The sequence below is a fragment of the Nyctibius grandis genome, chromosome 9 (assembly GCF_013368605.1).
Source record: "Nyctibius grandis isolate bNycGra1 chromosome 9, bNycGra1.pri, whole genome shotgun sequence".
Lineage (NCBI taxonomy): Eukaryota > Metazoa > Chordata > Aves > Nyctibiiformes > Nyctibiidae > Nyctibius > Nyctibius grandis.
The window spans coordinates 29,071,113-29,086,156 of record NC_090666.1 but is presented as its reverse complement, the minus strand read 5'-3'; the positions used below and the strand labels follow the sequence as shown (position 1 = coordinate 29,086,156).

General features: G+C 52.2%; 1 protein-coding gene across 4 annotated transcripts in view; it reads right to left on the bottom strand.

Annotated features, from left to right (window-relative positions):
• Positions 1-14,814, bottom strand: part of SH3BP4 (SH3 domain binding protein 4) — a 40,047-nt gene extending 25,233 nt beyond the window's left edge. For 3 of the 4 annotated variants that reach the window (XM_068407997.1, XM_068408001.1, XM_068407998.1), the window contains exon 1: positions 14,737-14,814. The gene's annotated coding sequence lies outside the window, so the exon portion shown is untranslated. The remainder of the gene's footprint in view (positions 1-14,736) is intronic. The other variant, XM_068407999.1, reaches the window with a different exon arrangement.
• Between the last annotated feature and the right edge of the window lie 230 nt (positions 14,815-15,044).

Below are 15,044 nucleotides of genomic sequence, written 5' to 3'. Positions count from 1 at the left end.
GGACCAAGAGCCTTTCAAACCAGGGGAACACAGATTTGAGCCGGATCGAGCAATGGCACAAGCTCACGCAGGCTATCGGTGGCGGAGGAGAAATGAAACCCAAATTTCCAGAGCCACAATCCAACCGCTGGCCAGAGTGAGACACTTTTGAAGAAGACATAGCTTTGTCTGACTACAGACATCGCACCCGTGGCTCACAGTCACACAGAATCACAGAATCAATCAGGTTGGAAGAGACCTCTGGGATCATTGAGTCACCATCCTCTGCCTTGGAAGAGGAGGAAAATCTCTCCTTTTCTTTCTTTTTTAAGCACTGCAGACTTATCAGTGGGTTAATCTAAGGGCACATCTGTGCCCTAGCACAGACATCTGCACGAGCTGGTCTGAGGCAGGGATGCTGGGCAAAGCTCTTCAGCTTTTGCTAGCACCCCACTGGTGGCACGCTCTCAGTTGATGGAGGAACGGTACAGACACGATGCTGTGGCCCCACCTAAGACCATCACCAGGAGAAACCATGCATGCTGCTCCCCATGTGATGCTGTGGTGGGAGAGATACCTCCTCACGGTCTCCCATGAGATTTCGGGGCAACATGCACAGAGAGGAGACCAAGGGCAACCATGGAAAACAATAAAGGAGGGGAAATGGTTTCCTGCCTCCATGGGTGCTGCAAGAACCATCTCATTAACAGGTGATGCACTTCAGGAGGGTGACCCAAACCCTTCCTCCCCATCTCAAGACAGCAAATTAACCAAGGCAACAAAAACTTCAAGCATGGTTAAAGGCTTTCATTGAGAAAATCTTGGAGCAACTCACTATCATGCTACTGCCAGGGGCACAGTCCCGGCAGTGCCTCCTTACTTAGATAATTTGGATGCTAATTTGGACTTCAAGAGCTGTCAAAAGCTGAAGCAACAGAGTCCCTGAAAAGCTGTGCTTCCCCTAAGTGGAGATGATGACAAAGCTTTAACCGCATCAACACTTCAGAGCCCTGTCTCCATCACCCTTCACTAATTTCATCTTTGTCTGATGGAAAGAAGTAGCTGTTCTCAGCTGAATTGCTGGTGCAATGCGCAGAGCCACGTGCTCTCCTTGTTTCCAGCTGCAATGTTGGGAAACCAGTCCCACCAGCATGACTAGAGAAGGGCAGGCACAGAAAACTCACTCAAGCTGCTGGATGGGGAGGCTGGCACCGCAACTGATGCAGCGACACACAGAGAGGACAACAAAAAGCTCCAGAGATGAGCTAGCTCCAACTTGCCCATAGACCAACACATAGCCAACTCCATGCAGCTCTCCCTGCTCAAGTACTCCACCAAGACATGTCTTCCCCACACTGACCACTTCCTTGCACAGAGAACGTCAAAGGCTGAAACATCAGTCCTGCTTGGTCCTCTGGACTTCCCTGACCTGCTCATCATTTGAAAAGAGAGGGCTGCCTTCAAGATGGAGTTGCTGCAGGCAGGTTGGGCACACAGCAGCCACCCATGGGTCACCCAAAAAGGTGACTTTGTAAGCAGGCAGCCAGGACACAGCTGCAGCCCCCAGTTCAGCTGAACTTGCTCCTGACCTCAGTCAGGAGGTCCATTTTAGGGAAAAAAGAACCGTTTTGCTCCCAGCTCGCTGCCTGAGCATGCCCATGGACACTGAGCAGCCACCACCTACCAGCCAGATTCTCTTGCTAATCAATAAAACCTCTTTGGATTATCAAACCGACGAACTCATTTGAGTGATGAGCTCATGCAAAAGCTTACCCTTGATTTAATGTTCTTACACACCTCGCTGATTAGTCCAGGTACTGATCTGTTGGTGGATTACATGATACCTTCAGCTACGCTGAAAACGCTGATGGAAGCCAAGACCATCACGCGCCTGAGCTAGGCAGAAACAAATGCAATCAGCACATTACAATGCATTTCATCAAAATAGTTTTTTTTAAGCACTCGTCCTTGGTAAACATTTCCAAACCAGATTCCCCTTGATACCTGGGTTTAAGCAGCTTAACCATTTGCTGGAGCTGATGGTCTTCTCATAGGAAAGCAACATGGGGGTTAAACCAGACTGTGGGTTGCTTGCTCCATGGGATGCTCCATGGGATGCCCTATGTTTGACCCAGTCCCTGGTCCACGAACCCATGTCGGAAAGAGGGCAAACTCACTGGGAGCAGTTTGGTATCAGGAATGCAAACCCCCAGGTGATGATGCCATTCAGGAGGCGTGCAGCAAGAAGCGAACGCAAGGACAGACATCTGCTCCAGCCCACCGCGTGGATTAGGACTTGCTGCACAAAGCCCTGGTCTTTCAATTTGATCTCGCCTGCAAATCCAGCGAGGTGGATACCCATCCCAGAAAGTGTTCCTGCTTCAATTCACAGCCTGTTTTTAACACCAGACTCACTACATCAGCACAAAAGGCCATGTGGCTAATTTCAGGTGGCTTTCAGCTCAAAATCCTTGCCTTAATTTAGATTAGAGTTTGTCCACAGGTGGGAATTAGCTCTCCAGGTGCAAGCACCCACACCTCTGCCAGCCAAGAAGGTGTCTGAGATAAACCAAAACAGGCCAGTGTTTATGCAACAGGAGAGCAAACACCATGCCTGCTTGTTTAATTAGTTACCCCCAAAATTAAAGCCCGTCAAACTGCACGAAGGCTTTGCACAACCTGCAAATTAACTCCGAGGAACGCAACCTGGGGGTGAGGGATGCCAGATATAATCCGAGCAGTGGCTCCAAGCGCTTTCCATAACATCAACAGTGCCACGAAGGGGAAAACCCCAAAATAACACCAACCACCCCATCTGTCTGTACTTCGGAGTTTGTTGTTTGGGTCTCGCCAGGTTAAAAGCTGCTCGATCCCATCATCGTGGGTCAGATGGCTGATAAGAAACAGATTTCATCATTTTAAGACCCAAGCGTTTATTGGAAGGGTTTATCGGCAAAGTTAACGCACTTTGAACTGTTTAGTTTTACGTCAGTTAAAAATGCAGGAGGCCCTTGTCTGGGTGCTCTCAAAATTAACACGGGATGAAACGAGACCACAACCTCCACTGCATGCAATGTCAAAGACACACTGCTTCTCTGTGCCGGGACATAACCTTCCTCAGGGCAAGCCATTTTTGGGAAAAAAAAAAAAAGACGACTCCTTTCTTTAGCAAGACACTTGGGCACAGAAATAGCCTTTTCCATAGACTTTGCTCAAAATGGCTCTCGTCGCTGGGCAAAGCAGGGCTGAATCTCGGGCATGATCTGAAAGTCATCTTAAAGTAATGGAAGATTTTTTTTTTCCCCCTGCTTAAAGCAGAGCTTTTGGGGTTGAGTGGAGTTGGTTTCTACAACATTCTGCATTGCACTTCACAAGCACAAACCACCCTCCCGTATGTGCATCAAACCATGGTGATGCATCTTTGCAAGAGCATCCCCTAAAAAATGGGCAACTCTAAGCCACCGCAGAGGGAACATCTCCAAAGGGCAAGTTATTCCCTCCATGCTGTCTCCAAGAAGTCAGCCCCAGGCGAGGCTGTAAGGAGATGGACCTGCCATCACTTCTCAAGCCTAAGACTCAAGGCCCTGAGGAACTTCAGAGTCTCCCTGTCCAAGCCCGAGAGCCAGGTGCTCCATTCATTCCCGCTGAGATTTCTAAGGAATAGACCACACCGCCGAATTTTGGATTATTGCAGCTTGAATTAGGGGCAAAGACAACAATTAGGGTTGACTTAGGCCAACATAGAAGCGCTCGTATTAGAGGAAAAAAAGACACAGCCATTGCTGACAGCCAGGCAGGGAGATATAGAAAAGCCCAAAGCTTGCTCACTGTCTCTAGAAGAATGCCTCATTTTAGAAAGTAAGGACTAAAATCAGGTTTAAAAGCCCCACGTATTTAAAGACAGATGCCTTGGGTCAGCTGAACATTGGCCACGTGCAGCAAAGAGCCTGCTCCATTTATTGATTTCTGTGGAAAGCAACTTCAGTCCCACCACTAGCTCTGCTTCAAGGCTGCTTTGATAACCACAGCGACGTGTATATTTTAATTTTGGCTCCATAGCTAAAGCACAGGTTTGGATCTACAAGCAGCAGGCTCTTGGCTAGAGAAGACAATTCCAGGTACGACCAACGTGCCAGGGCACCATCCGTGGCCATCTTCAGTGACTCGCCTAGTCAACACCTCCTTTTCTCCGCATCCTTCACAGCAACACCCGAGATTTTCTTCCCTGTAGGATGAAGCTCTTCCATATCTCAACACCACTCGCGTCCAGAAGTGCAGCAGATCTCGGTACCAGATCTTGGTGCCAGCCATGGGGCAGCTCTGTGAGGAGAAGCAGAGGAGGCAGCGAGAGCTTTCCAGGAGCTGATGGATGCTCCCCAACACAACCAGCTGATTGTCCACATGCAGCCTGAAGGACTTTGCTGTCAAAGGGCCAGGGTCGGGCCAGGATTAGACATGCTTTTGATGGGAAAAGAGAGCCTAAATATCAAACCAATGCAGATGGACTTTTTTTTTTTTTTTAATTAAAACTTGCTTGAAGTGACACATAAAAGAAGTGAAATCCCAGGCACAGCTGACGCACCAGGACAGATTTATATTTAGAAGAAGGACTTAACTACTTGTTCACCATGAAAGAAATGGAAACTTTTTTGGCGCTGTCCAGAAGGAGAAAAGAAAACCAAAAGAGACAGCCAGCCACCGCCACACATTACTACTAACAGCAACATCCACCAGCATTTTAGCCTCACAACTCTCCACTTTTACACTGAATTCAGCTTTTTTTTCCATGCACGATCCCAGTAAACAGCATTTACAGCTTGCAGAGCCCATGTATACGCTATCAACCAAACCGCATCATGTGCATTCACAAGACAGCTGGCATTATTATTATATTTTTTTAAATTTAGTACTTACTACTGTCAGCTTCATTCTCAACAGGACAACTAACAACATGTTAGTACTTCAGCATAAACCAAATATACCTAGGTGATACAAAAAGGCTGTTTCCAAGTTTTGCAGGCTGAAGTTTAGGAGAGAGAAAGCAGAGCACCAACATCAAATATAATCCCTCAAAATCTGCTGTTTGTCTGCCTCGTTATTCTTTTGGGAGCTTTTAGTTCAGAAGTCAGAGACGTGCTTAGCCGGACATCCGATCGTTTGCTGGGCTTCATCCCAAATTTCTCTAACATTACTCACATATTTTTTGCGCAGGAAGAGGGATGAGGATTTTATACTTAAAGGCAAAAGGGAAGAAGCAGCGTTTGCAGCACTAGGTAGGAATTATAATGGTTAGGCTCAGACCTCTGGGTCCAAATGATTCCCACATATCCCGTCCACAGAAGAAGAAAGAAATTAGGGTGATGCTCGGATTCTTCTGCCTTTGCAGTGCTTGGGATGCGGAGATGTGCTGGGACCTCCCCAGGTGGGACCCCCCCAATGCCGGACAATGGATGCTCACCCCAAAGGAAGATGCTCTGCATACAAACATCCCGGCAGCGTGGGCAACATCACCTCCCAGCAGAGCACTACGCTCTGCTCTGCTTTCACAAGTTAAATTGCCTTAAAGGAGCCTTCAGCCAGGAACCCACCTGCCCTTTCCCAAAGCAAAATGCCTCCCCTTCCCCACTTCAAGCCAGGGGACCATCTGATGCAGCACCAGCATCACCGCTTTCCAGTCACAATCCCCAACAAATCAGGTCAAACTGCAAATATTTTTATTCCTTTTATCTTGCCTGACTGCAAGCTGCTGCATGAACCCAGGCAAGGGTGATGTTCCGTGCCTCAGTTTCCCCCCAGCATTATCCGCTGGTACCCAAACACTTCAGGACACGCATCCCTCCCCGTTACCTAAAGGATGCATCTCCGCCTGGGGTTTCCCATCACGCCCAGGTAGCAGGAAAACTGGCAGCAGGATTGCAAGCAATTTTCCCCCAGGGACATTTGTAAGGCAAGGGTTTAAAACAGGTAAAGGTGGGACAGAAAGGTCACCCCCGCTGCAGGGCAATTGCAGAGAGGGGGTTAAACGCTCACCCTCCCCAAATCCCGTCTGCAGGGCCCTGCATTCCTCTGCTCAGACAGTGTGCTGGGCTAAAGGGTTTTTTTTTCTGTTCCCTGTTTCCCTGCCTGGTCATGTCCTACACCCTGGATTTGGTGAATATTTTAATAATTCCTATTAATAGGCAGAGCAGGAGCTGGAGAGGCACTGGCTGCTCTGGCCAGTCGCCCCTCCGAGGAGCCGCAGGGCTGTCCCGCTGCAGGGCAAGGTGCTAAAAATCAGGCAGAGGAAGAAAGACCAAAAAAAAAAAAAAAAAAAAAGCAAGTCCTGCTCACTCCAAAGCATTTGGGATCCATGCTCAACGTCAACGCGTAATTTTTACGCACCTCCTGGAAAAACATCTCGCACTCCCTGTGGAGTCCAAGAGCTGGAGACCACAGCATGTCCCCCTTGGGGACTTGAATGAGTCTGCGTGTGTCCCCTGTCCCCGGAGTGGAGTTGTGACCTTGTTTCATGGGATCCCACCAGGCGCTGCAAGAGTCCAGATGGACCGTCTGGCTAATTGAGTTAATTAAAGCGTTTTTCGGCAGCGATTAACTTGCAGGCGAGCAGCTCCAGCTCTCTCTAGGGAGCACGGGCCACACGTCAGGAGCAGCAGGAGAGACAGGAAAAATTACTTGGAAGCACTTACTGATGGCACCGAGCTGTTCCTCTGCAGCGTTTGCTGACTCCAAGCAGCTAAAAAAAAAAACCCCAAAAACAAAAGACCCCAAAAATCCCCAAAACCCAGAACCCCCCCAAACCTTCATTTATTTGTCACCTCCAGGCTGAGCAGGACGGACTCCACGTGCCCTGTGGAGCTGGAGAAGACCCAGGCGAGGCTGTAGCAGATGGATGCATGGAAGAAGACTCACCACCCTGATGTCCCCATACCCAGAGCATCTTTCCCTCGGTGGGGGGCAAAGCAGACACGATAAGCTCCGGGAAGCCAGCGACACTGCCCGTAACTCCTCTGATGATAAGCTGGTCAAGGCCAGAGCCGGCAGCACAGGCTGTTTTGCTGACGAGGTAATCGCCACCGCCCAGGGGACAGTAAATACTTTGTCTGTCCGCGGCCCTTGCCCGGAGATAACCAAGCAAAATACGCATGAAAGCCAAGAGAAAGGATTGCTTTGTGGCCGCTGCTGTTTTGCTCCCCAACGAGGAGGACGGCTGCAGCAAAGCGCTGGAAAGGAGCCATGTCCTGGGAAGCTGGTATTAAAAACAAAACAAAAAAAACCCCATCCCATTGTTGGGGACCCTGCACTTTCATCCACTTTCCCCAGAAACCTACTTGTCCCCCTCCATCCAAACAAACAGGCAATGAATGCCTACAAAGACACCGCTCGTACGAAGGCTGCTCCAGTAAATCTGCAGCCAACAGCATCCATTGCTAAGGAAGAGACAGAGCTCAGGAAGACAAGCTGCAGGATGCATCCCCCCATCTCCTCCTCTTTTGCGGGATGCACCCACACGTCTCCTCTCTTTTTGCGGGATGCACCCACACGTCTCCTCTCTTTTTGCGGGATGCACCCACACACCTCCACACATGTCCTTTTTTCTCTAACTCTAAACCTGATGCATTTCAAGGACCAGTTGCTCCCAGGCCATGTGCATTGGGAACTATTCCCTGAACTTTCTCAGGGACTTTAATAGCTCAATGTGCACTAAAGGTGCAGAAAAAAATGCTAATGATGGTTTTTGTGAGCAAGGGGGTAAAAAAAAAAGCATGTACGGGTTTGGGGCAGGAGACATGGTGCTTGGGGGAGAGAGAAGAACAGTTTCCAAGGCTCGGTTTGCATGCATGCTGCCGGCTGGGAAACGCTTCTCATGCCGGCAGAGAGCAACCCCACCCCGGCATAGCTAATCTGATGGCAGGTTTTCAATGCAGCGGCCAGGATACGAGGGGCTGGGGAGGGAGGCTGGTGAGGAGGGGGGGAAAGAAAGCAAGGAAATGCCACAGAGGTGAGGACGCTTTTTCTGGCTGGGCGAAGGCTTGTTTTGTTTCCCTCCCTTCAGCTCGCTGCCATTTTCCGGAAGCTGGATCAGTTATAAAAAAATAAGAAGTTTCTCTTTGTTTAATTATAGCTGTGGTAGAGCCCTCGCGCCCGGGGACCCAGCGTCCCCTCCCAGGCTGCTCTGGGAACAGATGCGACTGAAGATGACGGCATGGCAGCGGGGAATAACACAGGAGTTAAAGCTTCAACATCTCCCACAAAGACACGACCCGAGCTCAGACAGATTATTTTTATTCCTGGAGGCACGCGAGACTTGGGAGACTTCGGTCTCAATTCCCTGTGCGACCACCACATTGGTTATTCAAATTCCTGCTGGTTTTGCTCCTTTCCTCCACCCTTTACCTGGTGCAGGTATTTTCTAGACGGACAACTCAAGCACCTTCTCCCACCGTGCCGAGCAGACCAACGGATGCTCCAGCCAGCCCCGGAGCTTGCCAAAGCCACATCTGCACCGACATCAACCTGGGAGAGCCGCAGCCAAGAGGTTTGGACTAATTCCAAACTCAAACCCCTCAAACTCAACACAACACGGCTCGTGCTCCACACTTTGCTGGTTGTGATGCCATCAGACCTGCAGCCCCAAGCAGAACGTGCTGCGGGCCACCATCGCAGAGGACCATCACAACTGCAAAGCCCTCGTCAAGCTCACAAGTTAATGGCAGCAGTGACTGTAAAACATCTCCTGACTAGCTTTTCTCCACTGACCGAGCCGGGGACACACCATTGTTCAGCTCCAAAAAAAAAAGCCTTTTGCTGTTCCTAAGGAAACAGCCAGCGTTGTTCAAACAAGGCCACACACCACTCAAATGCCTTCCCCCTGAAAGATGACTTAAAGCACTTTATACGGGCGGCGCGGTCAGGCTGGCCGGGCACGGGATGAGCAACCCAGCCTCACAATTACGTACCACAGCCATGTTTCTTTGCTGCGTCAAAAGCCAGAAAACATCTGGTTTTGCTTCGTGGCAGCGATCTCCCCTCCTGAAAATGATGGGATGCTCCCCAGGGCAACCCTCCCATGGGGCAGGAGGAGGGGGCAGAGGAAGCAACTTCAGAGCCTGCAGAGAACTGTGAAAAGGAAAGGCTTTCACGTTATTATTATTATTATTTTATTATTTTTTATTATTATTATTGCAGCTTTTCCCCCCCATCATTCAACAATTTGCACAAAAGATCTCAGATGATGAAGAAACACAGGAGAGATTAAAAAAAAGTGCCTCAGCCACCGTCCACCTCTGTATTTTAACATATACAGGTCTGAGGCTACGAAGTTGCTCTCACATCCATCACCTTGCACATGCAGATCGCACGCGTCAGCCGAGCAAAGAGATGGGATGCAGCGCGCACCACCTTCCTGCTGATGGGTCTGAAGCAACATCTCACCCAGGCAGAGCCAGAGCACTGATCCGCGTAGGAGCACGCAGGAACGTTTAGCCCTAGGACGTGCAATTCGCTTTCTTCTATCGATAATGAGAGCGTTACGCTCCCCGAGCAGCCCGTTGATACGCCAGCTGGGAATGACTGTCTCTCGGCACCGAAAATAAACCCTTGCACAAATCCAAGTGAAATCAGCGGGTTAAAAATAGAAACATTTCACGGGGGGGGGGGGAACACTGGCCAAAGGGTTCATAACGGAGGAGCAGCAGACTGGCCAACCCATAGACAGTGCTAAGTTTCCACCAAAAAATGGGATTAAAGACAGTAGATGCTGCTTGTGGGACATCACTGACTTCTTCAAAAAACATGCAGCCCACCCAAAATGTCAACCTTCCTAGCAGAGAAAAAAAAATATGAATCTGAGGACAGGATGAAAGAGAGTTGGAAGTTTTAAGCTTTTTGACCCATGAAAAAACAACTTTACCCTGGAAACACCAACAACACGCACAGGGGAGTGCGACTGCAAAGGGATTTCATGTGCTCCTTCATTTTCCTGTTGCTGCCAGCCATTGGTATACATCCCTCTCCATACTCACATGCTTTTCTTTACGACCTCAAGGGAGCAGAAATACACAGAAATCACTCGACTCCAAGGACCACCAGGAGAAATGAAGGCCCCCAGGCTGCAATGAGGACCACAGGAGGGGACAGATGCCACAGGTATCTTCAAAAATTATCCCCCAGCATGACTCTGTGGATGTGTTTTGGTGTTACTGGAAGCGAGACGTCACTCAAGCATTCAATGAAAAGCAGATGCTACCGTTTGACCTGCTGGGAGCAAGTCTCTCTGCCTCGTTTGGAAAGCCAAGGCTCTGCACTGGAAGGAAAGGGGCTTGTCAGGACATGCACGTGCCCACTGGAGGACCTGCTCCCATCAGCCACAGTTACAGGTCCTGCAAGTGCTTTCAACTTCTCATTTTTAAAAAATAAACATTATTTACAGCCACAAAGGGAGCTCAGGCTGCACTTTTGAATTTAATAAACCCTGCAGCTTCGTAATTAAGCAGCAAGGCTGCCCTTGCATTCCCGTACTGACCCTTCAGGTCCTTTCGGGAGAGAAATCAGACCTACCACCTCTGTGAGGACCAACCCTCCCACTGCTCCCCAGCACGCCCCAGCCTTTCACTTGCCCCTCCGGGGTTTGCCTCCAAGTCACATCCGCGGCAGGCAGCAGGTTTTTCGCCCCGTGCCAGCTCGGAGAGGTCCGCGTGCTCCCTGCCCCAGCCAAGGCTGGCACGGTACTGTGCACGTCCTCTAACAATGAGAGCCCTGTGCCCAAACGCTGGCCCCTCGGCAGGGTTAATGCAGGGATTGTTCGTGCCGCACTCGCAACAAGCGAGCAAAAGCGAAGCATCTTCTGCTCACGCAGGGACCAGGAGCGCGCTCTGACGCCAGAGCTCAGGTCCTGCGGGAAACGACCAGAGACTCGCTTTGTGCTTCTGAAGCTGAAATCTCATTGTGCAAATTTTAGGGAGCAGCCTGGATGGGTCCATCAGCTGGCACCGACAGCGGAGATGCCTCCCGTACCACAGCGAGGCATCGTCCAGGGGGCAGGACACCCCAGGCAGCACCCACCCTCTCGATAAACACCTCGCTGCAGCCATCGTCTCCCACCCCAGGCTGTCCCTTGCAAGCCTACGTGAAATCCCCTGCAACAAACCCACCAGCCTGGGGTATCACTGCAACACGAGGAGCAAGCTATCCATTCAGCATCCACAGCGACACACGCACAACACTACAGAAGCCACCTATGAAACCTGACGTCTGCCCCTGTCCCGTCGACTCCGGGAGGCCCTAACCAAGCAACTCTTAAGAGCAAACCAGACCAAAAGCCCCGCAAGGGTGAAGCGCTGAAGAATTTCTCTGTGTATATTGCAATGTATATATTCCACTTAAACACAAATGCATTTTCCAGCAGGTTGACCCCCCTCTTTCAAACCTGGCTTGTCACTGGTCACTAAGGGAAGTCAACGCTCAGCTACAAAACTCCTCCAAGAGTTGCCATCCATGGCCAACGTGCAAGAGGTGCACAGCCCTCTGCTCGGGGAACCCTTGTACCACCACTGACATCCCTCCACCTCCATGGATATCCCTCCGTGAGAACGCTGGGTGCCCAAACACCCAGCAAGAACCACCCCGGCCAAGCAGCGTTACAGCCAGCCCTGCCAACCCAAAGCACACCCTTCGCAGAGACAGCAAACCTCTGACCTGCTGGAAACCCAACCCACCTCCTTAGCAACTCCCAGGCAGTCTGCAAAGCGCAGGTGTTTTCAGAACGAATTTGGGAAAGGAGAGAAAAGACAGGTGCCAACCCTAAGGTAGAAAGACTCAGAGGCGAGGTTATTAGCATTTGTTTGTTTCAGCTGCCACCAGAAAGCCACCCACCAAACCAGAAGACGATGCAACTTTCAGACCTCTTAAAAATAAAGACTAAGGAGGATGCAAATTCCTCTTCACACCCTGACCTCTACAGCTGCCAGCTCCCTTCGCACAGACAAGCTTCGGCAACGACAAGCTTCTTGCTGTATTTAAATGTTTTTTCCTCATTTACAAAAATGCAGTGTCTAAACCACCTCCTTAACATAGATACGAGCTCTTCTGAACAACCCCCACCAGGCTAAAATAAATATTTTTGCTTCGCAAATAGTCTTCCCCTCTCATTAAAACGAAAACATAATTAGGATGTCAAGCACAGAAGCGAGCGGCTGCAATCACTCCACACAGCACCATGCTGCTCAGGCTTTATTTGATTAAAAGCCACGACGCTGCTATTTTTGAAAAGCACACTCTCTTCCATTGCCCGACTGGAGTTATTTTGGAAATATATATATATATATATACACAGAAAGTTGGCATCTTTGCCAGCAAAAAAATCCCTACCCAGGAGGACACGCGCTCAGCAGAGGCTGCAAGTCCATGGCACGGGGCACCAGCGAGCATTGTGGGCAACCGCGTCCTCTCGCTGCTCGTGGCCAGGGGATTAAAGCTTGCCCTGGGAAGAGCGCAGTGACCCTGGGCGAGCATCTAACCACTGGAAAGGGTGAGAAAAAAAGAGAAAAAGAGAAAAAAGGAGCTACTGGAGATCAGGTGCAGGGTCTGGTACCGATGGTGCCGCACGGGAGCAAGAGCCAAGTGAGACGCAAATATTCAGAGCTACAAGACATCCCAAGAGGACGTTATTCTCAGTGTCGGGTTTTTTTTTGTTTTTAAGCAAATCTAAGCATCCCATCGCCGCAGTTAGGCACTGGGAAATAAAGGGTAAGTCCTTCTTCCAGAGCGGAGGGGGACATTTCGCTATCTAGACACAGATGTCAACACAACACGCATCCCCCTTCAACTTCTACCCAAGCTGCTGCTCTGCTCGTTAATGGTCCTTAACTTATTTATTGCAAATCTCAGGTAGCATTTGCCAGGAAGGGCAGGCTGGGAGGGCGGAGATGGGCATTACACACACTTCCTCAGCATCGTCCCTTCCACAGCACGGGTGCTGCGTTAGGCACTTGCACGGTCTCGCATCCCACATCCCTTTTCACCTCTGGGTCCGTAACAGGCTTCCATGCAATGCAGCTCAACTAGGGCAGAGGCGGGGGTTAAGGGACGCACAAAACCACGTTACAGTCACCACCGTCCCTGTTGTACCAAAGTTGCTCTGAGTATAACTAGCGCTGAGCTGCCCTCATGGTTGAGGTGTTTACTCCCAAACAGCTTTATAGCCAGGGATCCCCAAAAAACCCAAATGGGGACCCCAGTACCCAAGCCCAAGGCTGCAACACATCAACACCGATTCCTGCCTCCCCGCAACGCACCTTCTGCATGAGTCCACCCCTCCGGCCCTCCTGCCGAACGCCGTCCTGCCGTAAACCAAGCCTTGAACAGCAACTCCTGCTTGCAAAACAAACCCCTCCTGGGACAGGCAGCGAGGAGCAAAAAGGTCAGTGACCCCACGACATCAGTGAGTCACAACCGGGCAAACCCTCTTTGAAAACAAACCCCAGGCACGGCCAGTGCGATGCTGTTAAAAAACACCCTGAACTCCCAGGGAACAGCCCACCCGTGGGTGATGCAGGAATAAAGGGAAGGAAAGCCAGCCTGGCCTCCTCCAGCCTCAGCTGTAGCACATCGCTGCAAGTTTACGGGCCAGACACCAGGAAACGCTTGCACCTCGTCCCCAGAGCACACCCAGTCACATCCCCGTGCGTCCGCCCGGCTGTCCAGGGCTCCCCGCTGGATGCAGGGTGCCAACCCTGGGAGCTGGCACCCATTGTCCCCGCGCCCTCCTGGCAGTGCCAGTGGGACCTGGGGGACAACAGGCAGGCTGCTGGGGCCAGGTGTGCGAACATGAAGGGTGGATAATGCATGGGCAGGTGGGCGAGCTCCCCTAAAGCACGCAACACTCGCGGCGCAAGCAGAAGTTTCTCGCAGCAGCCGTCTCGGTGGGGCAGCGGGAGCAGAGCGGGCTGCCCCGAGCGCGCACCGCCGGGGGGGCTCCCGCCTTGTGCAAGCCGGGCTTGACCCAGCTCCTGCTGGCACGGGGCTGGCACCCCGGCTGTGTATGTGCGCGCGCTTCCACGGGGCTCGCACGGTGCTGCACGCACACACATACATACGGCATTGCACACACATACATATATTGCACACGTGTACATACAGCACACACACATATATATGGCACTGCACACACGTATATACAGCACACACACACAGATACACTGCACACATACACAGCATTGCACACACATATATACAGCACACACACACATACATACATATATGGCATTGCACACACCCATACACAGCATGCGCACACAGATACACCACACACATACAGCCTTGCACACACACACATGCAGCACTGCACACGCGTCTCACGCACGGCACACACTCGCACAGCGCTGCACACTTACACAGCCTCCACGCTCCCTCGCACCGTGCTGCACGGCGCTGCCCGCACACTCCCACGGCGCACACACCTCCGCACGCCGTTGCACACCCGAGCCGACCCCGCAGCACCCCACGCCCTAACACCGCCCGGCCGGAGCAGCCGGAGCCGGGCTGCCCGCACCGGCCGAGCTCGGACGCCGCCTCCCAGCGCTCCGAGCCGAGGGGTGGCGGGGGGGCAGCCATGACTGCCGCCGCTCGCTCGCTCGCCCGCCTGCCCGGCGCCGCCACCACAAACTTTTCCCCGGCGGCGGGGCGGCACCGGGAGCCCCCGTGGGAGCCGCTCCCGCCGGCGGTGCCCCCATCCCCGAGCCCCGGCAGCGCGGCGCTTACCTGCGCCCGGCGACGGCGGCACCCGGACCAGCACCGGGACCAGACCCCGCTCCGCTCCCTGCTCGCGCCTCCCCGCCGGGCACGGGCCGCGCGCGCCGCCCGCCCCGCCCCAGCGCTGACGTCAGGGGGCGGGGCCGCCCGCGGGGAGCCGAGACCGTCCGCGAGGGGGGGGAACAGGCGCGTGCAAAGGGGCGGGCGTGCGCGTGCAAGGCCGGGCGCGTGCCGCTGCCCGGGGCGGGGAGCAGCGCAGGGCTAGGGCACAACAGGCGTGTCCTCGTGCAGGGGGCGGTGCTCGTGCACAGCGGGCG